The following is a 15,859-nucleotide window of genomic DNA, read 5'->3' on the forward strand; positions in this document are numbered from 1 at the left end:
CCCCCTCGTGAATACCTCGCTCTTCATACTAAAGCTTATATTGTGTCCCAATTCCTTAAGAATGGCCCCTGAATCACAAAGACCGTAGAATAAATAGTTGAAAATACTAAAAATACTTTAGCGTAAAGAGCGAGGTATTAGAAGGAAGTGAACCCCTCATATGCGTAATAATTTCTGTTCGTTTTAAGTTTTAATGCTCCTCATTACTTTCAGTTGAAAAGTTTTTCATATTTTTTAAATGCTGGAAAATTCTGCGCCCCCTTCATGGAAATTCTCTTCCCCCATGGAAACTTTTCCCCACAATCGCTCAACCTCCCCCAACCAAAAAATTCACCTGAAAGCGTCAATACACTTCCCAAAAACCATTACTACATGTAAACACCGGTCAAAGTTTGTAACTTACAGTCCCTCCCACGGGGACTATGGGGGAGTAAGTCGTCCTCAAAGACATAGTTATTAGGTTTTTCGACTAAGTTGGATAAAATGGCTATCTCAGAATTTTGATGCGGTGAATTTAGGAAAAAATGAGCGTGGGAGGAGGCCTAGGTGCCCTCCATTTTTTTGGTCACTTAAAAAAGGCCCTAGAACTTTTAATTTCCGTCAGAATGAGTCCTCTGGCGACATTCTCGGACCACTGGGTCGATACGATCACCCCTGGAAAAAATACGGCAAAAAAAAAAAAAAATTCAACATTTTTGTAGATAGTAGCTTGAAACTTCTACTATAGGGTTCTCTGATACGTTGAATCTGATGGTGTGATTTTCGTTAAGATTCTATCACTCTTAAGGGGTGTTTTCCCCTATTTTCTAAAATAAGGCAAATTTTCTCAGTCTCGTAACTTTTGATGGGTATAACTAAATTTGGTGAAACTTATATATTTAAAATCAGCATTAAAATTCGATTATTTCGTTGTAACTACTGGTATATAAAATTCCGTTTTTAAGAGTTTCGGTTATTATTGAGCCGGGTCGCTCCTTACCACAATTTGTTACCATAAACTGTTTGATTAAATTTGTTTTAAGCATTTGAAATTCACTCATGTGAGCGTCTTCACCTCAAAGCAGCCCAGTCTTCAAATGACAGCTAAATCTTTCATTCAGAAAAGGGGTGGATCCAAGGAGGGCACGGGAGCACCCCCCCCCCATGACATGATGTTGTATTTTTGGTTGGGACTGCTTGCTCTGGTTTGGGCCTGGACGAAAGTAATTTTTCTTTGTAATTGATTTTTAATAGTTGAGTTTTTCATAAATTTTTCAATATTAAGACTGTTTTTTTTTTTTGTAAACCAGTTTGAAAGAAGATTTTAGTCACTTTGTGCGGTCTTTGTTAAGTTTTACTAATGTCGCATACCGCCAAAAATTATTTAATTAAATTTAGGTTTATCAACGGAATCTGTCCGTATTACTGCAAAAGCCAACTGCAAGGCGAAGATCTTCATTTTGTAGTAACAAGGAGGAGAAATTAAAATCATAACTTCTTTTTACTGTCAAAAATTTGTTTTTGAGTCTGTCTTGCTATGGCACTAAGGCAAAGAAATTGATAGGCCTATCATTACTTTTTTGGTAGTCTGTTTTGGTTTTTTGAGTTTACTTGTTTTGCAAAGAGGGATGGCTTTTACAACACAGCCTAGTAGTTTTTTAGCGAATTTGTATAATAGAAAATAAATGCATGAGAAGCGCAAAATTTATTAATTTAAGTTTTTGTGAGAAATGATGGCCACTTTACTGCCTATTTTCATCTAATCAAAGCTCCGCATTATACAACATATCACCTCCTCTGTTCATCTTAAAACATTAAAATAAAGGCCAAACTCTTCAATACTTTAGACCATTTCCTCTACCCTACGGCGCATAATTGTTGAGGTTCCCTTTATTTTGCGGGCATTTTTTTGTTTGCAAGTTTATCTAAGCAACCTATTGTGAACCCCCCCCCCCAAAGAAAATCCTGGATCCACTATTTTCTCTCTGAAAATCCAATTTAAAATAACAAATTTCAAGACATTAAAATGTCTAATAACCAGACAAAGAGCCTGAGTCATAGATCTCAGCAAAGAATATCTAAACAGGTTTTTCGGAAGTGACTCAGAAAAAGGAAGTCTCTGACTGAGAACGGGTGCTCGAGAGACCCAGTATTGGGCATGTTGCAATCTAATCAAAAATTCTGCCCAGGAATTAGTCTGTGACTGAGTACCGGTGGGTTTACCCTACTGAAAAGACTTACAAAATTATATGCAGAAAGAATACTAATACAGTTATATTGGAGATTACTTCCGATTTAGGAGTTTGTAAGTAGCATAATCTTGTCTGTACTTATAAAATATTAAGGTTTTCTAGAGAGCTAGGCCTAGCTTTCACAGGCTAGTAGGCTAGGCTCTGATGCACAGAACAAAGGTTTTTTATCAGTTAGAAAGGTGTGTTATTAGGAATAGAGCTTGGGAATGCACATTTCCTATTACCATTATTTCTTATTTTACCCTAAATTTTCAATTTAAAAAATCTCAATTTTAGATTTATTTTTTCCCTCTACTCATCACTTTTCCTAATCTCTCTGTAAGATAACAGAAAGTAGCTTTTCTAATAGTATACGCTATTTAAAATTTTATGTTTAAATCACTAATGGGACAGCTATGAAATAGCCTTGTCATATACCTACATTTAGAATTAATTTCATCCTGAATCCTAATATAGACCTATCATTTGTTTGTATCAGAGAACTTCAACTGCTCCCCCTAATCTATATATATATATATATATATATATATATATAAGCATATTCTCCTGATGAGCCCTTGTGTTGGGTTGTTGCCTCTGAATTATGTGTCTTAATTGCTTGGTAAATGACAACTTATACTTATTGATGACATAACTGCCTGTCCATGGATTATTCTTTATTGTTGATTGTGTATAGCTATGCTGTTTGACCTGTGTGATTGTATGGATGAGTACGGTTAAGGCCTCATTCAAGTGCTGGTCTATATTAATCACTAATTCAGGAAAACAGTCTTCCTTTTCTCCTTCTGTCCCTTTAATTTTTTTTTATTCTTTTTTAATGTATTTGTGCTGTTGCATTGGTGATTTCTCTTTTTGTTATATATATATATATATATATATATATATATATATATATATATATATATATATATATAAATTTAGGAAAACAGTCTTCCTTTTCTCCTTCTGTCTCTCTTTTTTTTTTTTTTTTTTTTTTTTTTTTTTTTTTTTTTTTTTTTTTTTTTTTTTTTTTTTTGTGTTTGTGCTGTTGCATTGGTGATTTCTCTTTTCATGATACATATATATATATATATATATATATAATGTATATATATATATTATATGGTAATTGACTTCTTCTTATATCAGGGTTTAGTTAATTGACTTCTTCTTATTTCGGAAATGGTTTAGGTTAGGAAAATGAATTTTTCAGGGATGGGTCTACAGGCTAAAGTATGTCCCAGGAAGGTTTTTTAAAGTACCCACCTCCACTCCTTTTTCCTCTAGAGGGCCCTGAAATTTACCTACATGAAAGGTCTATACCTGTTGAAATTTTGACAAAACAACATTTTACCTTAGTTTTCAATTATTAGTTGCTTTTTCTCTGCCTTTAGTTCTGAAAATGCAATTCCTGTTATTTGAGCAGAATTTTGAGCCATATCAATGTTGTTTTTTTTCAAAATTTAGGAAATGTATTTGCATATCTTTAAAACCTTATAAAATAGAACTGAGCGGTTATGAAGCTGAAAACAATTTTGTTGTATTTCAATTAAGCAGATATGTTTTACAAGGTTTCACTTTTATAACACACATATTTTTGAAGGTCATCAAAGGTCAGGGGCCTCTAGAAGGAGAAGGAGTGGAGGTAGGTACTTTAAAATACCTTCCCGGGACATACTTTAACTTGTAGACCCATCCCTGAAAGTTTCGTTTTCCTAACCTAACCCCTTTCTGAGATAGAAAGAAGTCAATCAACTAGAATTTTACCCATCAGTTTTGTTGAAATAGCCACACTGGGTTGTCCTCATAATTCTCATTTCTTTTTTTCTAGCATCTTTTGAAAGATGGCCAATGGCTGATGTTATCTCTTGGGGAGTAGATTTAGGTCTATATCCAATTTCAAATAAATTTTGTACAGATGAATTTACTACAAGTACATCTTATGCTGATGCAGTTCAAGAAATATCTGCTGTTGAAGAACCTGCTTCAGATGTATCATTTGGTAATTAGTTCAAAATTTGTTTTTGTTAAACTAGCCTGTTCTTGCTACCATGGTTTTTCAAAAATACAAGTAAATATTTTAAATTCTTGTTTTCTCTTATTTAAATTTAGTGGTTGCTATTTTGAACATTAATTTTTTTTTCTTTATGGCTATGGGTTATAAAACCATTTCCTGAACCAGTATGATTAATCTGTGTATAGCCTGAAGTTTTCTATAAATTTTTAATGAATTTTGTTTTCTTTATTTCATATCTCTGTCTGTAAGATACTTATAAATAATATATACATTACATTCTCTGTTGATTATATCTTAGGGAAGAAAATTAGGAATACTGCTAGAAATATTAGTGAGAAAGCTATATGTTAAATAGAGAGGCGAAAGGGCTTGTACAAGTATTTCCCAAGTGATAAATTAAGAGGGGATAGTCAATCTGGACTTTTTCCCACAGAAAAGAGCAAGGACACAGGTAAATAAATTTTGAGAAAACGAGAAGCCTCATTCTTGGATGTCAGAATTTTGTCCCATTTTTGGGGGGTTCGAGTCATTTTTGTTGGATTTTGGACAAACACAGTGAAACCTCATTCGTTTTGATCCACACTTAAGCGCTTTCTTTATGAGCTTTGTGTTGAATGCCAGAAGCTTCCAGGAATTTTTGTTTCCTGCCCTTTTACTAGAAGTAGTAACAGAATAGAAAAAGCTTGAGTGTGCAATGATAGAAAATATTGTGAGAAATTAAAAATGGAACAGTATGTCATTCTAACATTTATTTTTGGAGTATCTTAATAGACTTTGAGTGGTTGATAACTTGACAGATGCTTCCTAAATGTTGCAATTGGTAGAAGATAGTCTTGAGCATGCTCAATGCAGTTTTGCTCATATTTGAAGGTGAACTTGTATCCAGAACAATTCTCAAGCAGACTCACTTCGCCTACTAGTTTGGTAAGGGGATTTCCTCTATTTGAAAGCAATATTGGAATATAACCATCATTCTTGTAGCAAATTCCTTTAATTTGCTTGGTTAATTAAGAAAAGTAATTAATTTTTACCTATAAAACGCAATGTTGTATTCAAGTGCTATAAACCCTAATGGACAATAATTAAAAATTTTGTTGTTAAAAGTTTGTTATACTTTGTTTTGATGTTAAGTGTTTTTCTGTTTATAAGACTTGGTGAAGAAAAATCCGAATATTTGGCCTGGGGTTTTCAAATTGTGACCGCGGGAAGTAAATGGTGGGAAAAAATGCAGTTCGGGATGTCAAATTTAAAGATAACTTGAATCTAATTTACAGATTCCAGTCTTACAACAATCAGCTAGTTCTCTGTGCCTATTGTGTATTGTTTTCCAAAGTATGGATTATAAACTTTTTTTTAAGTAAACTTGATGTTTTCCAGGAATACTCAGCTGGTTCCATATAAATGTGGTTCACATTTCTGATAGTGTAAGGGTATTAAAAAAATAAGTCGAATTTTGTAATTGTTTTTTGATTTTTCTATTACAATGGATCTTTCTGCATGCAATAATTTCTATAATTACAATATATTTTCAATATAACCTTCTTCAGTGTCAAATAACTTCTTTAGGTGATGCTTCCTTCCTTTTACACTATTTTTTAGGGAAATCTAGACATCCCCTCAACCTTCTAAAAAGTCCACAAGTAAATCTCCTTCACAGTCATAGAAAACGGTTACCAATGCCTTGGTGACAAAAATTTCACGTATTTTTTTTAATATACCTCATACTATTGCATTTTGTGGTACTAGGAAGGTAATTTAAAGATTAACTGTATGCTATAAAGGTACAAGCAAACAGGTTTTTCAGTAGCTTCATGACATGGTCATGGTCACTATTGGACAGTTTGAGCAGCTTGTACAGTAAAAGGTATAGGACTGCTTGAGTCTCAGCTACGGTAAAAAGAATGTAGTATGGTAGAATTTTAGGACAGCAATGACAAGGCAGTCTTTATCAACTACTTGAATTAGCAAGTTAGTTGGTACAACGGTGTTTAGATTTTTCCATAGACTTTCAAGGATTGTTCAATTATGGTTTCTTTTATATTAACCTGAAGAAACTGACGGGTACTGTTCTTTGGTTTACTAACCTGGTTACTTAAATGCCATCCCAATCTGGTCTCTTTTTCGGTGTTAGGAAGGTCCCTAACTCCCTAATTTGGGCCATTGCTGACTTTACAACCCCCTGATTTTCCCATGAATGTCTATTTTTGAACATTCTTATTTTTTGCAGCTAATGATAAAAAGCCTTGGCCAAGGCAGCATATTCAGACACTGGTTGCCCTTTATCAAATACATTACTCTTCAGCACAATGCCAAACAAAAATGAAAAACCTGAAAAGGCAGTACAGGGATAAAAAAAAACAAGGTAGGAAGGAGTGGAGCACGGAAAGTAACCTTGGGAGTATTTTGAATTAATGAAAGGGTGGTTGATGGCCCCTAAGCCAGAGGGCACTGATGCAATAAGTGCATGGAATAGGGGGAGTTTGAGAACCCCTGCTAACTTTGCATCACAATCAAGCCCAGTGCCAGAAGCAAGTGTAGTCAGTAAAGATACAGAGCCTAAGAGGGCCGAAAACGGCGATGTTTTAGCAACCCAGAAGGATTTCAACAACTCAGTAATGATGCCAATTTACGGCATGAGGAACAATTACGATTTGAACAGAAGTTCATCAAGAAAAAATGAAAGTAAAGCGTGAATTACTTGAAGTAAAAAAAGAAGCATTAAAAACAGTGAAAAAAAATATTTGAAAAATATGAATAGTTATTGATTTCTTAAATTTAACTTTTATTTGAATTTACTTTTTTTCTTTATTAAATTTGTAATGTTCCCTTTTCCAGTATTTCTTTCTCACAAGGGGAAAAAGTGTCGTTATTATGTTTTGACATGCCTATGAGGGTTTGTTCTAGGCATTTATCCTCCTCCCCAAAGAAAATAACCCCCTGCGAAAATTATGGTTTTCCAAATTTGAGAATTTAATTATTTTTTTTTTATTTTTATTTTTTTTTTTAGTTTAGAAAAGCTAAAGAAATCGAAAAAAAAGGAATTTACGCACCATATGTATGTTAAAAAAATAAATCGCAATCTTTTTTTTGAAAGATTTTCATGTGAATCTGCAATTTTCGGCAGTAGCAGGTGGCAATAAAAAAAAGACACCAAAAACGTTAATAGGGTTTAGGTTTTGCTTGAAAGCATAGTTGGCGTTTGGGAACAAACACATTCTAATTGTTTAAGTTTCATGGGCGAAAGCGTTGTCAAATTCTATGAGTAGTTTTTCTTATCTTCGAAGTGTAAAACTAACAAAATTCACTATTATTATAAATAAACAAGAGTTAAAAGCTCATATGGCACTTTTGACGAGGCCAAGAGCTCATATGATATTAGCTCTAGCAAAATTCTGAGAACCAATACATTGATTTAAAAGGAAAATCAGAGGCTTAATGCCGGTCGGGATTTAAAATAATAGCTCTGAGACACGATATCCTTCCAAACATCAGATTTCATTAAGATCCGATCACCCGCTCGTAAGTTAAAAATACTTTATTTTTCTAATTATTCCAATTAAAAATTATTGCCCGACAATTTGATTTCATTGAAAGGAATTATTCCCAAACATTTTCTTCCCGCTGAAAATTCTATAGACAATCCCTTCACCCCCCTCCCCTGGAGAAAAGTTCCTCGCGAAATATTTCCATAGGTTTCCGAATTAAAAAACTTAAAAGGCACTTAAACTTCTACAATAAGGTTTTCTGTTTTGTTTTTTAGTTTGGGAGGGATATACCTCACAGGGTAACGCGTCGAAAACGGGAAATTGATATCTTGTTCCTTACGATTTCTGGGAATATTTCTGGTCTACGCTGTTATTATGAAAGTAAATATCTTCAAATAAATTTCAAGAGAAAATTCCACTTTACTCTTGATTTATATTAGATTGTGATACAATTAATAATGCTAACAAATGTTTAAACATAGAAAGTAACCTACTAATAAGTAAAAAACGGTAACTATCTATTTTAATAATTATAAAAGTCTTGCAATGCGGTCCCTTTTTGCTCTGGCAGTGATTGTGGAATTATAGATGTTATTTTCTGAATTAATTGTAGCAGCTCCGCCTGAGCTCAGCTCTTCTGAATAAAGAAAAAACAACAAAAATAAGAAAAAACTAAAAAATAATTAAAAATTAAAAAACAAGGGATTAAAAGAGATCAAAAACCTTAAAAAAGAAAACTAAAACTTTGAAGTTTAGTAGATATTATTGTTAGAAATTGGACTTGCTTTAATAATCAAATATCTTTGAAAAAACTGCAATAGAACACACGGGACAATGAGAATCCATACATAGAAGCTTGCCACGTGCCGTGCTGGGGCCGGGCGGCGAAGCCGCCGTGACCCAGCTAGTGTATATATATATATATATATGTATATATATATATATATATATATATATATATATATATATATTATATATATATATATTTATATATATATATATATATATATATATATATATATATATATATATATATATATATATATATATATATATATATATATATATATATATATATATATATATATATATTCTGAAACCACTTTGAACTACAACGCCTATGGCAAAACAGATTTAAACAATAGACCCTTCAAGGAGCAAATGATCACTAATCAAAATTTCCTCTGATACTTTAACAAGAGACTTTTTAAACATTCAAGATCTGAAATTATGAAGTCCGAATTTGCTGCGCTGCCTGAGATATGAATATAAGTAACATTTTAACTATTCGCTGCCACAGATAGATCTTTCGGAAGTGGTGTAAGTAATACCTGGGACCAGGGTAAATTAGGAATAGTGAGGTAAGTCTTAAAATCGCCACAAAGCAAAATGGCTCTGCAAGACGCTCGTATTTTATGAAAAATTTTTGAGACATTTGCACATGCTTTAGCAAAACATTCGTTAAATTCTTCGTTTCTGTAATTAGTAGGCATGTAAACTGCAAGAATAATGGAATGGCCTAATTTAACTGCAACAAAAGTATCAAGTAAAAAACACTTCAGGCTCTTTCTACTCAAATCAAATGGCACTAGAGGGACGACTGCAAAAATTATGCAAGGTACATGCTGCAATTACTGATTTGCAAATAAATGCAAGGTCAGGGGAATCAAAAAACTTAAGTCTTCTAAAACGACCCATTAACATTCCAATCGCCCTTTCAACAGACATTCTTGTAGAAGCCAATAAGCAAAGGACTTCATTAAAGAATGTGCAACTTATAAAATTTCATAGAATAGTTTGACACTACAATCCCTCAAAACCTTGAGTCATTATTATGCATTATTTCTTTCTTCATTCATTCTTTCCAGTAATCTTCTAGGAACTTTTTGAATCCCAATGTCCTAAAATTATTGTTATTAATTAACTAATTGCCTAATAATGTAAAAAACTTCTCCAGAATCGAAGTTTTTGTCAGTTTGGTATACAGAAACCTTGACAATAGATTAATATATTCTTCCAATTCTATCCTCGGGCTAGAATTTAGTATTTTTTCCGCTACTTACATGAAAACTATTTAAATAATAAAGTTCATTTAAGCCCAAGTGAATAGACTTTTTCAAGAAAAAAAATTATAATGGAAATAGTGTGAAAAAAAAATCACACGAACATACACTATTACTCCTTAGCCCATGCAACGAATCCATAACAAGCTCAAAAAAAATTAATGATTGATGTTTTCATATGCTTGTACTTGGCAAAGACAGAGCCTCAACCAAAACCAAAACCTACTCCCCCCAAAATATACATTTTATTTTGCAGAAAGTTTTTTAACTAGCCCATAAACAACAACAATTTCTAATTATCTTTTTATCTAAATACCTCTATCAAAATATTTTAATACTGCTTCATACGCTTCCCTTATATTATATGGATCTCATTTAGGAGGGGGTAACACAAAAGTACACTGATGTGTCATTAAGAGGCAAAGGTAGTGTAACTCAATAACCGTGTTGTAGCCGCTTATCTCTGGTGTAAAATTGTGTTTAATCAGATGATGTTTATTTCCCACTTTCCTACGAAAAAATGTATTCCTTAATGGTTAACATTATAAGAGTTTGGATGACTATCTGAACCAGATTGCTATATCTGATTTTATTTTTAAATATGAAGGATATGAGACTTAAGGCTTTTTAATCAGTGGAGTTTCCTTGGGTCATAGGCAGTTTCCTTGGGTCTCTTCTAATTTTTTTTTTTGTTTTCTTTGGGTTGTTATAATATTATCAAAATTTGAATCACTGCTTAAAGCTTCACCAGACAAAGTGTTTTAATGTAAATTAAAAATTTTTTTCAAATGAAAGCATTATAAGAATTTTTCAAACGGAATCGTCCGGAAGAAATTTTAAGACGATGATTTTCAGCGAGGATAAAATTGTCCTTAGGAAATTTTATTGGGTCGGGGAGGGGTAGTTTTCATGGGGTTACTGAAGTATCATCGTCGTCAGAAACTATTTATAGTTTTTTAAGTTGTTTACCTTTTTTTATTTTTTTTTGGTTTTTTATTTTTTTTTCTTCTTTATTTTTTAGTTTTTTTTTCACAACGTGCCCCAGCAACACGTGTGCAAGGTGCTAATTGGCAAAGGTGCCAACACGTGTGCAAGTGCGTAAAGAGCACGGCTTTGCTCTTTACGTCAATTTTTCTTAAAACTTTTAAAACAGCTTTTTATTCTAATACCTATTCTTGAATAAAAAAATTCTTGAAAAAAAAACAGAAAACTAAAATAAATAAAACTGAAAATGACAAGAAATTATTATAAACAAAGAGAAATATCACTATAAATAAAACGAGTAAAACTTAATTTGAATATGCAAATGAAGCTTAGAATGAAAAAATAAATTTGTTGTTGAAGTATAAGTTAAACCCAAAATGAAGAGAAATTAAATCAACAATTACAGCACACAAACATATCATATGTACTAATATAAATAAACAAAAAAAAATCTTTATACGAGCGAAACTTATATTAAATATGCCGATCAAGCTTGAAACGAACAAAAGTTACATCAAACAAGAGTTTGGGTTTTCCTTCCTCTTCACACTGTAAAAGCCTTAACCCTACTGTGACATTAGTGATTTACTGAAAACTATGCATCTTGAACAGTCTTGGAAGGTACAAATAAATAGCAGTTTTAAATTTAAGTTTTAATAAAAGTTTAAAAAAAGTTTTATCAGCAGTAATAGTAGTATATGTAGAAGCAATAGTAGTAGGATGAAAGTATTTTCTTTTGGTTAAAACAACATCCCCCATGACAAGTCCTGTTAGATTCAACTTCACACACCAAACTGTTCCTAAGATATTGTTGTTACTCCCTCTTGACATCCTGTAGACAGACGATTCTGTTCACCATCTATCCTCAAGATTCCTTGAGAATTCCAGCATACCCTTAGGCGTGGTTGTAAACGTAGTCACAGTAGTAGCACTGATGTTTCTCTAAATAGAATTAATAGCAATAGTGGTAGTACTAGCAGCAGTAGCCGTATCAACTTGTTGCCTTTTGGTCAGTAGATCATCTCTCTCCTCAATTCTCAGAGGTTTCAACATAATATTGTTAGCCATTGTTGTGACATTGCTGAGACGTGTTCCTGATACATTATATGTTCATTTACTCTTTGAAATTTTCATCTAAATATTTTTAGCCTTACAAGTAGTTGCAAGAGTAGTAGTAGTGGCATTAGCAGTAGTGAGCACATATTGCCTTTTGGTGAGATGATCTTCCCTACTGATAAAACTATCGCTATTGATAAAACTTTTCTAAAACTGCTATTAAAACTTAAATTTAAAACTGCTGTTAAAACTACTGCTATTTATTTGCACCTTCCAAGATTGTTGAAGACTGATTTTTCAGTAAAGCGCCAATGATACAGTGGTATTAAGGCTTTTACAGTGTGAGAAGAAAGAAAGCCTAAAATTTTATTTGATGAAATTTTTGTTCATTTCAAGCTTCATTTGCATATTTAATTGAAGTTTCACTCGTTTTCAAATTTATTCGTGTATTTAAATTGGTACCTATAGTATATTTCTGTGCTACGATTTTTAATTTAATCTCTTTTCATTTTGGGTTTCATTTATGCTTCAATAGGAAATATTTTTGTTCTTTTTAAGCTTAATTTGCATATTCAATTCAAGCTCTACTCGTTTGATTATTTATTTACTCATTTATATTAGTACCTATTTTATAACGAAAAAAGAAATCAACAATGCAATAGCACAAACACATAAAAAAAAAGAAGACAGAAGGAGAAAAGGAAGACTGTTTTCCTGAATTAGTGATTAAGATAGACCAGCACTTGAATGAGGCCTTAACCCTACTCATCCATACAATCACATAGGTCAAGCAGCATAGCCATACACAATCAACCATAAAGAATAATCAATGGACAGGCAGTCATGTCGTCAATAAGTATAAGTCGTCATTTACCAAACAATAAAGACAAATAATTCAGAGGCAACAAACCAACACAAGGGCTCATCAGGAGAATACACACTTGCCTATAGGGTTTATGATTTTTATTTGATTTCTATTTAATTTCCGTTCGTTTCTTATTTCATTTACTTTTCAATAATAATTTCTGGTCGTTTTGAGTTTGAGTTATCTTATGGTTTTGGTTTTTCTAATATTAAGCTAATTATTCACGAATAACTATTAGAAAAATAAGCTTTTTTAAAAGTTATAAGAAAATAGTTCCAAGACCGAAGTATTGAGGAGGGGGTATACCAAAATATACGTAATTATTTCTGTTTGTTTAAAGTATTAATGTTGCACCCACCTTTCAGCTGGTTTTTTTTGCTACATTTGCAAAAAGGAAGTTACTGTTTCTTGAACGGGTAGAAATATAAACGCTGTTTAAGCCTCCTCACTTAATTGATACTTTTACGTAGAGGCAATGCTACGGCCTTCATTTTCTCTGATGATGACTGCTCGTCAGCATCACCCTCTTAAGCGTGCACCATTTTGATTTCAACCACTTTGTGGGATTTTTTAAGAACAGATGAGGAACACGTGGTCACAAGAGACTTCCAACTGATTTCTATTAACGCCACTGAACTGGTGCTCAACCAAACACACTATATCGAATGAATTGAATATTTAAGCTAAAATTATTAACTTATTTCTTGCTTCATTTATGTTTTGAAAATACAAGTTTACACAATCAGCTTCAGAACAATGGACCATACTTGTGGAGGGATTTATCAGGCACAAGTTTAAGTGTTTGATGCAGGGATAGGCACGTGGCTCTTTAATACGGCACAGGAGAAACTATTGCTTTTGTAATTCCCACCAGAGTTTCCACATTTCGGCTGAACATGCATTATCGCGGCTATTAATATGGGGCCCGGCAAATTTGCCGCATTTAGGTTCATTCTTACATTCTCGTGAAAATTGGTTAAATCCTGGGCATTTAAAACACTGCTTGGTTTGATTCAGTGAAGTTGACACCCGGAAAAGTGAATAGTCAATTTTAATGCCATGCTTTAGAGTGATATCGAGGTCTGTTTGAGATATAAAGGACAATTGCACGACTGAACGGCCTCCCAAGCACTTTGCTTGTGCAACAGAATTCATTAGTCCTGTCATATTTGATTCATCAAAGCCCTTGTCAATTCGTATAATTCCTAGACATTCCTACTTTACGACCTTAGCACTGATGCGTGAACAGAGAGGTAGGACACTTGCCACTGATGAGGCAGAATCATTATTTCTCATAAATACCAGTAACCTATTTCTCCGCTGCTCAACATGGTCGATCTTGTCTAAGCGCCCTAAATTTGAAATATAATCACGCCACTTGGCGGGGTTAGAAAATTGGATACTAGCAGGTAAAATACTAAAAATGACAGGAACTGTAGCGATTTCTGGCTTAGGAAGCCAGATATTATATAGAAATGGAGTGTCCGTCCGGGTGTCTGTCTGTTACACTATCTTTACCGTTACACGCGCTCAAAAAATTGAGGCTCTTTTTAAATTTTATTAAATTGCTTAAAATGTAAAAACAGGTGATTGCACAAATATTTCAATATATTTTGACAATGGATTAAAGCAATTCGAAAACCTTAAAAACAGAAAACCAAAACTCCGAAGTTTATCTTCTCTTATATAAAAAAATGTAATGTCTGTCCATTACACTATCTTTAGCGTTAGACGTTATTACCGTTACACGAGCTCAAAAAATTGAGGCTCTCTTCAAATTTTATTAGATTGCTTAAAATGTTGTACAAATATTTCAATATATTTTGACGATGGATTAAAGCAATTCGAAAACCTTAAAACAGAAAACCAAATGTTTGAAGTTTAGTAGAAATTGTTGAAGTTTAGAATGTTTGCTGCTCAAAGAAAATTTGTCAGTGTCAATTAACGTCAAAAAGAAATTATTATTAAATTTCTTAAAATGTAAAAAACTGATGATTGTACAAATATTTCTAAATATTTTGACAATGGATCAAAGCAATTTGAAATCCTTAAAACAGAAAACTAAACCAATTTACGTCATCAATTCGATCCAAAAATGACATAGCGTTGCCGGGACCCAGAACACAAGGGACAATGAGATACCATATATAGAAGCCTGCCGCGTGCCATGCTGGGACCCGCGGGGACCGGTGGCAAAGCCGCCGGGGCCCAGCAATGTCTGCGGTTAGAACACAAGGAACAATGAGAAACCCTATATAGAAGCCTGCCGTTTGCCGTGCTGGGGCCCGGCGCCATGCTAGAGCCCACGGGCACAGGTGGCAAAGCCGCCAGGACCCAGAACTGTCTGTGGTTAGAACAAAAGGGACAATGAGAGTCAATATATAGACGCCTGCCACGTCCCATGATGGGGCCCAGTGGTGAAGCCGGTAGCACCCAGCACTATCTACGGTTAGAACACAAGGGATTCCTCCTCCGGATCGATCTATTTAAAGCCTTCCTCTTCACTGCCTCCAGTAAAATGTTCCAATTTCCCTTAAATCCTTCCTTGTGACCTCCTGTCACCTAATTCGCAACGACATGCTTTTGTTTGGCCCTGGATGGATGGCTGAAAAGGACGATCTTTGGTAATCTGTCCTCTTCCATCTGCAGAAAGTATCCTAGCCATCTCAACCTTTCTCTCATTATAGCCCTGTCCACCTAGAGAAGCAAAGTTACTACACTCTCGCCGCCACATATTATGCGACAGAAGCCGTAAGTCAAGAGGTCACAATCACGGGCGTCAGTTCACAGAACTGTAGGGAACAAGGCGAGGTTTTTTGATCTTTTTTTAACAAAATACCATAACAAACCTTTTTTTCAAAATCTAGGACGGCAATTTTGCTCTTCTTATATATTTTCAATGAAAATGGCATGAGTTATTTTTCAAAGTCTAACGGGAGGGGCAAGAATAGTGTTTATAAAGTGCAGTTGCCACTCCCCCAAACTGGCCCCCTTCATCAAAATTATCTCAAATTAATGAGCAAGAATTTAAGTTTCGTTTCCTTACTGCTGATCGGTTGGCGACAAAACAAACAGCTCACTCATCACTGTTTTTGTTGGAAAATTTCACGCGTTTTTCAAAACACATTTTTACATGTTGAAAAAAAGCATTAACATAATCTTACGGTTATTTCCAATCT

The 15,859-nt window shown here is 33.7% G+C and overlaps 1 long non-coding RNA gene across 1 annotated transcript; it reads left to right on the plus strand.

The window, feature by feature from the left end:
* The first annotated feature begins 1,607 nt into the window (after nt 1-1,607).
* LOC136039448 (uncharacterized) lies at nt 1,608-7,048 on the plus strand. The gene is made up of 3 exons (XR_010620451.1): nt 1,608-2,284; nt 4,042-4,212; nt 6,455-7,048. It is a non-coding gene; the product is annotated as an uncharacterized LOC136039448 (long non-coding RNA).
* Nucleotides 7,049-15,859: the final 8,811 nt, after the last annotated feature.

This window comes from Artemia franciscana, chromosome 19 (genome assembly GCF_032884065.1).
Source record: "Artemia franciscana chromosome 19, ASM3288406v1, whole genome shotgun sequence".
Taxonomy (NCBI): Eukaryota; Metazoa; Arthropoda; class Branchiopoda; order Anostraca; family Artemiidae; genus Artemia; species Artemia franciscana.